At 47.4% G+C, this 7,528-nt stretch overlaps 1 pseudogene; it reads right to left on the minus strand.

Annotated features, from left to right (window-relative positions):
• Nucleotides 1-1,373: 1,373 nt before the first annotated feature.
• LOC102826535 lies at nt 1,374-2,669 on the minus strand (annotated as a pseudogene).
• Between the last annotated feature and the right edge of the window lie 4,859 nt (nt 2,670-7,528).

Here is a 7,528-nt window from a genome sequence, read left to right on the forward strand (position 1 = left end):
TCTGTAGGTGTATGGGTATGAATATATGGGTATGTTAGTGTAGTGGTTACGAGACGGGTTGCTAACCTCAAGGTCAGCAGTTTGAAACTACCAGCCATTCCGCAGGAGACAGGTGAGGCTTTCTGCTCCCATAAAGATTCACAGCCTGGGAAACCCTATGCAGGGTCACTATGAGTCGGAACCGACTCCACAGCACATAACAACAACAACAACAACAACAACAACAACAACATGTATTTATAACAATTGTGAGGATGGTGCACAACCGGTCAGTGTTTCATTCTGTTCTACATAGGGTCACTATGATTCAGAACCAACTAGACGGGACCTAACAACAACAGTGTGTGCGCATGCATAGATATCCATATATAATACACCACATAGAGGACACAGTTCTGGATAGTACTTAAACATAACGAAATATCTTGGTTTGTTTTAAATAGATTGGTTTTCTGTGTTTGTCTCATGGGACTACTCAGTTAACTGGCATAATATAGTTCATAAAATGTATGTTCTACATTCCAATGTGGGGAGTAGTGTCTAAGTCTTAAAAGCTTGTAAGAAACCATCTAAGATCTATCCATTGGTCTCCACTCATCCAGAGCAAAAGAAAAAAAAAAGGAAATCAAAGACTTAGAGAAGAAATGTATGTGCATAGGACCAATAGTCTACATGATCCAGAGAAACTAGATGGTGCCCAGATACCACTACCGAGCCATCTGCTACATACAACAGAAGAGAAATGTGGAGCACAATTCAAGTTCTTAAAAAGTCTAGACTTACTGGGCTGGTTATATGAGAGGATTCTCTGAGACTTAAAATCACAATCAAAAACCTTAAATCAAAATGACCCTTTTTGAGCTTGCCCATTAGCTAAATAACAAGCTATCCTATACAATAGAGTATTATCTGCGGTAATGAGCAAAGACTGACTCGATCTTAGGAAACAACACAGACAACAGAGGTGCTAAAGCAAAGATTAGAAGGGAGAGAGAGAGACTAGCGTACTGGCAATGGAACCACCAGAACAGAACGGATGAGCATGAAGACACCGTGGAAAATGTAGCCATTATCACTGAATACTTTGTGTAGAAACTGTTAAATGGGAACCGAATTTACCGTGTACGCTTTTACCTTACACACACTGCAACAATATTTGAAAACTACAAAACGCTATGGAAGAGTTCTACTCTGTTAGACAAGTTGAAATCAACTTGAGGACACCCAACAGAAACACACAATGTTGGAGATACACTTCGATTATTATTTTACCCAGTTAAATCAGGATTTCTGATAAGTTGTGGTTTTGGGCTGGGTCCATGTACTTTATTGATGGTGTATGACAAGGCTGGTCTCTAAGCCCCTTCCCTTCTTCAGGGGGTCTGGATGGAAACTGTGTGGAGGATGGGAGTTTCTCAGTGTGTTGGGGGATCAAGCTGGGGTAAGGGCTCCTCAGCAGCTCAGGGACTCTCTCTTCCTCTAGTGCTGTTGCTGGGCTGGTGGTCCAGGGGGCCCTTTTCCTTGGAGGCCAGGTGGACCATAAGGTCCACCACCATATTACTGTAGCCAAATTCATCATCATACCAGAAAATGAGCTGGGCAAAGTGGTCGTTGAGGGCAATGCCAGCCCCAGCATCAAAGGTGGAAGAGTGGGTGTCACTGTTGAAGTCCCAGGAGATGACCTGGTCTTCAGTGTAACTCAGGATGCCTCTCTGGGGTCCGTCTGATGCCTGCTTCACCACCTTCTTGATGTCATCGTATTTGGCAGCTTTCTCTAGGCAGCAGGTGAGGTCCACAACAGACACCTCGGGGTGGGGACCCAGAAGGCCATGCCAGTGAGTTTCACATTCAGCTCATGGGTGACCTTGCACACAGCCTTGGCAGTGCCAGGAGATGCAGGGATGATGCTCTGGGCAGCCCCACGGCCATCATTCCATTTTCCCAGACGGACCATCCACAGTCTTCTGGATGGTAGTGATGGCCTGGACTGTGGTCATGAGTCCCTCCACGATGCCAGAGTTGTCATGGATGACGTTGGCCAGGGGGGCCAAACAGTTGGTGGAGCAGGAAGCATTGCTGACAGTCTTGAGTGAATTGTCACACTTCTTGTAGTTCATGCCCATCACAAACATGCGGGCATGTGTAGAAGGGGCAGAGATGATTCCCCTTATGGCACCACTCTTCCAGTGAGCCCCCCACCTGAGCCCCCAACCTTCACCAAAATTGTAAAGACCCCAATGGACTCTACAACATACAGATGTTGGCAGGATCTCAATCCTGGAAGATGAAGATGAGCTTCCCGTGATGACAAGCTTCCCGTTCTCAGCCTTGACAGTGCATTGAACTTGCCATGGCAGAATCATACTGGAACATGTAGACCACATTGTTGTTGTTGTTAAGTGCCGTCGAGTCAATTCCAACCCATAGTGACCCTGTATAGGGTTTCCAAGGAGCAGCTGGTGAGCTTGAACCACCGACCTTGCAGTTCAAATGGCTTTGCAGTCTAATGCATTAGTCCACAGCACCACACCAGGACTCCTGCATATCATGTAGCTGAGGTCATTAAATAGGTCTTTAATGACAACAATCTCCACTTTGTGAGTGTTAACAGTAGCCCTGGTGACCAGGCGCCCCACACAGACAGATCCATTGATTCCAACCTCCGCCATCGTGTCTCAGAAAGGGAATGCAAGAGAAGATGCACCTGCCTGTCCAATGGGGAGGAGCACAGCCTGTGACTGCTTTTTTAAAATTTAAAGTAACTATATCCTCAAGGAGCTCTGGTAGCGTAGTGGTTACGAATCGGGCTGTGAACCGCAAGGTCAGCAGTTCGAAACTACCAGCTGCTCCGTGGGAGAAAGATGAGGCTTTCTGCTCCCGTTAAGATTTACAGCCTCGGAAACCCTGTACAGGGTCCTTATGAGTCGGAACCGACTCCACGGCACATAACAACAACAACAACAACATATCCTCAATTATGGCAACAGTAGTGAGGTTGGCCCGGGATCAGGCAGTGTTTCATTCTGTTGTGCATAAGGTCGATATGGGTCGGTACCGACTCGATGCACCTAACAACAACATATCCTCAACATTGCTTGGGATATACTTACTTTATTTTACCTTTTTAAATTTGAAATTCAAATTTCACTGGGCTTTCTGAATTTTATCAACTTGAGTCTTCTCTCATTGGTCCCAGCTGGGTGGGAAGTAAAATCCAAACAGCTTGCCTTGGCTCACAAGGTCCTGCAAGGTTAGGAATGAAGGGTTGGGCCCAGAGCACTTCCATTTGTCTTTGTTTAAGTGCTGTTGATTCGATTGTGACTCAGAGACCCTGTGTAGGATTTCTGTTTCCGAGGAGGAGCACCTGGTGAGTTTGAATTGCCACTCTTGTGATCAGCACACCAGTGCATCATACCAGGACTCCAAGCTGATCCCGACTCACAGTGACACTGTGTACAGCAAACAGAAGGGATCACGGCCCATTCCCCCACTCTCCTCACCACCCTTACTTTTTCAATCCATTGTTCCATCACTGTGTCCGTCCCATCACCTTGAGGGTCTTTCTTTTTTTCAATGACCCTCTACTTTACCAGGTGTGGCATTGTGGGATAAAGCGCTGGACCACGAGGTCGGTTTGAACCACAAAGTTGGCAGTTCAAACTCACCAGCCACTCCTTGAAAACCCTACACAGGGTCACTGTGAGTCAGAACTGACTCGATGGCACTAACAACAACTACTTTACCAAGTCCTAAGTGCCGTGGAGTCGGTTCCGACCCACAGCGACCCTGAACAGAGTTTCCGAGACTGTAAATCTTTACGGGAGCAGAAAGCCTCATCTTTTTCCCGCGGAGCAGCTGGTAGTTTCGAACTGCTGACCTTGTGGTTCGCAGCCCAATTCGTAACCACTACACTACCAGAGCTCCTAAAGTACAAGAGAACAAAGTGTTCTCTTGTACTTTAGGAGCTCTGGTAGTGTAGTGGTTACGAACTGCCTCCAAGGCAGATTTATTTGTTTTTCTGGCAGTCCATGGCACTTTCCAATGTTCTTCACCAACACTAGAATTCAAAGGCATCAATTTTTCTTCATTCTTCTTAATGGTGGTGGTTAAGTGCCGTCGAATCGACCCTGTACAGGGTTTCAAGGAGCAGCTGGTGAATTTGAACCGCCGAACTTGCCGTCAAACTGACCTTGGGGTCTGAAATGCCTCTCCAGACACTTTCCGGCTGCGTCTTAACTGCAACTCACCTCACCCCATTACAGCATTCTACATTCCTGAAAACTCATAGTCTTGCTAAAGGGTGGCGTCAATTCTTTGGTTTTAATTTGTGGGGGTGGAGATGTTGATAGAATGCACTGATTTAATTTTTTAAATTGTTTGGATGGGAGAGGCTTGGTCTGGCCCCCCACCGTGTGCCTCATTTTTAGGGTGATTCTGCAGCTGTCTGAGGTGTGCTTCCCAGATCCCTGGAGAGGGATATGGAAAGTAAAAAGTCTACAGTTAGTTCCAATTCACAGCAACCAAACCAAAAAACCTTCGCAATCTGTGACTTGTCCATGATTTATTAAATCCAGTTACAGATGAATAAACCACAGGCAATTTTTAAACATGGCGTAAGTATGTTCCTGACATTATGTGACATACTCACACTCAAAAATGATTTTAAAAAATCATTTTCGGAACCGTGGTGGCAGTAGGGGGTTGAATGTCTGTTGGACCGAGTGTGTGTGATTTCTTCTACACCAAGGTGACACAAATTACTTCCTACTGCCTCCGTCCCAGCCTCCGGCAGACTCAGGAAAAGGCTTCTTTGGGGGCTGGGGTGGCGTAAGGTCAAGATGATCTTTTTGGCCTGAATGACCTTGGCCCCGCCTGGGCCTTATTGAAGCTCACAGGGCCAGGTGTGGGTCAGTCCTGGGTACTTAGAACTAGGCCAACAAGGACTGCAGCCACGGACTTAGGGTTGCTGCTTTCTTCAAAGTTACAAAGGCAAGACCACCTTCTCCAGGAAGCCAGGCCTCTCATGCCCTACGCAGCCCTGACCACATGGACTCTGAGGGCCTCAAGACTGAGTGATGTTAAATGCCATCGACATTGGTTTTGACTCATAGCAAGTCGATAGAGGCTTTCTGAGGAGCAGCTGGTGGATTTGACCTGCGTGTCTTGTGGTTCCAAGTTCAGTGCTGATCCTACAGCGCCACACCAGGAGTCCTCAAGACTTGGGTGGGAGGCAGTAAAGTGAGGGTGGAACTCCACCATCACCCTGGTGCCCAAGTTTTGAAAGAATACAAACAACAGTGTTAGAGCGCTGCTTGTTACTGGGGCAGGAAACAGTGTTTCAAGAACTCTGGAAGTGCCTTCCAAGGAAGGTAAGGCCATGTTGGGGTGAGGCCCTCACTTCATCCGGTGACCAGCACTTTGCCTGGAAACCCAGTACACCCAGCCCACAGCCACCATCTCCAAACCCACCTGCATCTACTGGGCGTTCATCTTACATACTAACGGGGGGGATCTTTACGCTAATGTCCTTGTAAAGCAGACCGTGTGTATGCTGAACCTTTCAGCACCCCAGCAGCCGGAGCTGTCCCCTGCCCTCCCTCACTGCTGCCCCCAACGAACTGAGGGGTGGACACAGAGGAAACAGAAGCCCAAGAGTCTAGTAATGACGTGGCCTCCAGGCTTAAAAACAACAGTGGCAATGTTTGAAAGTCAAGCCTCACTGCGGTCCCCAGGAATTGGGCCGGTGGCGAGCGCTGGGGTCCACTGCCCAAGAATAGGAGTCCAGGAGTCCGCTTGACTGGGATATGGAGACTGTTCCATCCATCACCAGGAGTACTGTTCCTATTAGGCTGAATAATGCAGAGGAAGGCACCATTCTTGACCCATTTCCTATGGATGCAGTTGTACGTATATTCCCTAAAATAGAAAGTAAGGTAGAAGTTAAGTGTCGTCTAGTTGGTTCCAACTCCAGGCGACCCTGTATAGGGTTTCTGAGGAGCAGTTGGTGGGTTTGAACCTCTGACCTTGTGGTTAGCAGTTCAGTGCTGAACCTACAGCGCCACACCAGGACTGTGTAAATATCAGCACTGCAAGAGCGGTTCTCTGACCTCCATGCTCATCTTCTCTATCGATCTGACACCAGATACCCTCCCAAGGCAGTCTCTACTTCCCAGCTGGGTTCAAGTTCATTGCCATGGCTACAGAGAACTCACAGACCACACTCACAATATGAAGGGGTTGCTGTGGCTGTTAAGTGTCCTCAAGTAGGTTTTGGATCATAGTGACCCTGTGTAGGGTTTCCAAGGAGGAGTTGGTGGATTTGAACTACTGACTCTGGTTCTCAGTCCAAGGTTAAAAATCTCAGTCCACAATTTTCGCAGTCTTGTCTCAGCTGTGCCTGTAAGCAGGCCTCTCACTTGACCTCAGTCCCTTGGCCTGGCCTCTGCCCTGCTCAGATATGTTACAAAAGTTCCTTCAGGGTTGCTGATAAATGCCTCAGCCCAAAGGCTCTCAACTCTACCTCCATAGGTCAATAAACTTACCTTCCCCAATTAAGTCTCTAGTGGCGCCCCATCCACAAGTGGGTCCCATGTCCAAAGGCTTCATTCAATCAGTGGGCCAGGAAGACCTCCCCTCATTCTCCTGCTCTGGCACTTGGTTCTTGTGGCTGGTCCTTTGTCACAGCTTTCTGTCCCTGGACTCAGGAGATTCAATGACAAGGGATCTTGGAGTCCAAAAGACACACCCCACTCCTGGTTCTTCTCCCTTGGTGGCAGTGAGGTCTCCCCCTTGCTGCTTTTGAAATGGGTCATTTGATACGCAGCAGATGTCAAAATAGACCAATCTTCAAGTTAGAGTTCCATGTTTATTGTTTTCAACTTTTTATCGTGAATTGGGTGAAGGTTTACAGAGCAGATCATCAGTTTTACATTCAGCAGATCGTATACTTTGCTTCAGTACATGGTTGCAATCCCCTCCATGTGCCAAGAGGTCACAGTGTTTACCTCTATTCACTTTCACTCTTGCATTCCTCTCTGTGTCTCCCACTACCTTCATCTTTCCTCCTTCCTGTTGTATGTTGCCTGTTCCATCACCTGTGTTAACATGTGTCTACCCTCTAGCCCAGAATCCTGGTGTGGTGCTGTGGGTCAATGTGCCAGACTGCATAGCCATTGGAATTGCAAGATTGGCAGTTCAAGCTCACCAGCTGCTCTTCAGAAACCCTAGAGAGGGTCGCTATGGGTCAGAACCAACTCGACAGCACTTCACAACAACAAACTCCCTAGCCCAAGAAAAAATTTCCTTCCTTTCCCTCCCTCCCTAAATCCATTATAGATGATTTCTTGTATCATGTAAAAAGACCCTCCCTTTTTCTTTTCAACTTTTTACAACATTGTTGTTGTTGTGTGCTGTCCAGTCAGTTTTGACCCATAGCGACCCTGAATAGGGTTTCCGAGGCTGTAAATCTTTACGGGAGCAGATCGCCTCATCTTTCTCCCGTGGAGCGGCTGGTAGTTTCGAACTGCTG

The sequence above is a fragment of the Chrysochloris asiatica genome, unplaced genomic scaffold, assembly GCF_000296735.1.
Source record: "Chrysochloris asiatica unplaced genomic scaffold, ChrAsi1.0 scaffold00125, whole genome shotgun sequence".
NCBI classification, from domain to species: Eukaryota; Metazoa; Chordata; class Mammalia; order Afrosoricida; family Chrysochloridae; genus Chrysochloris; species Chrysochloris asiatica.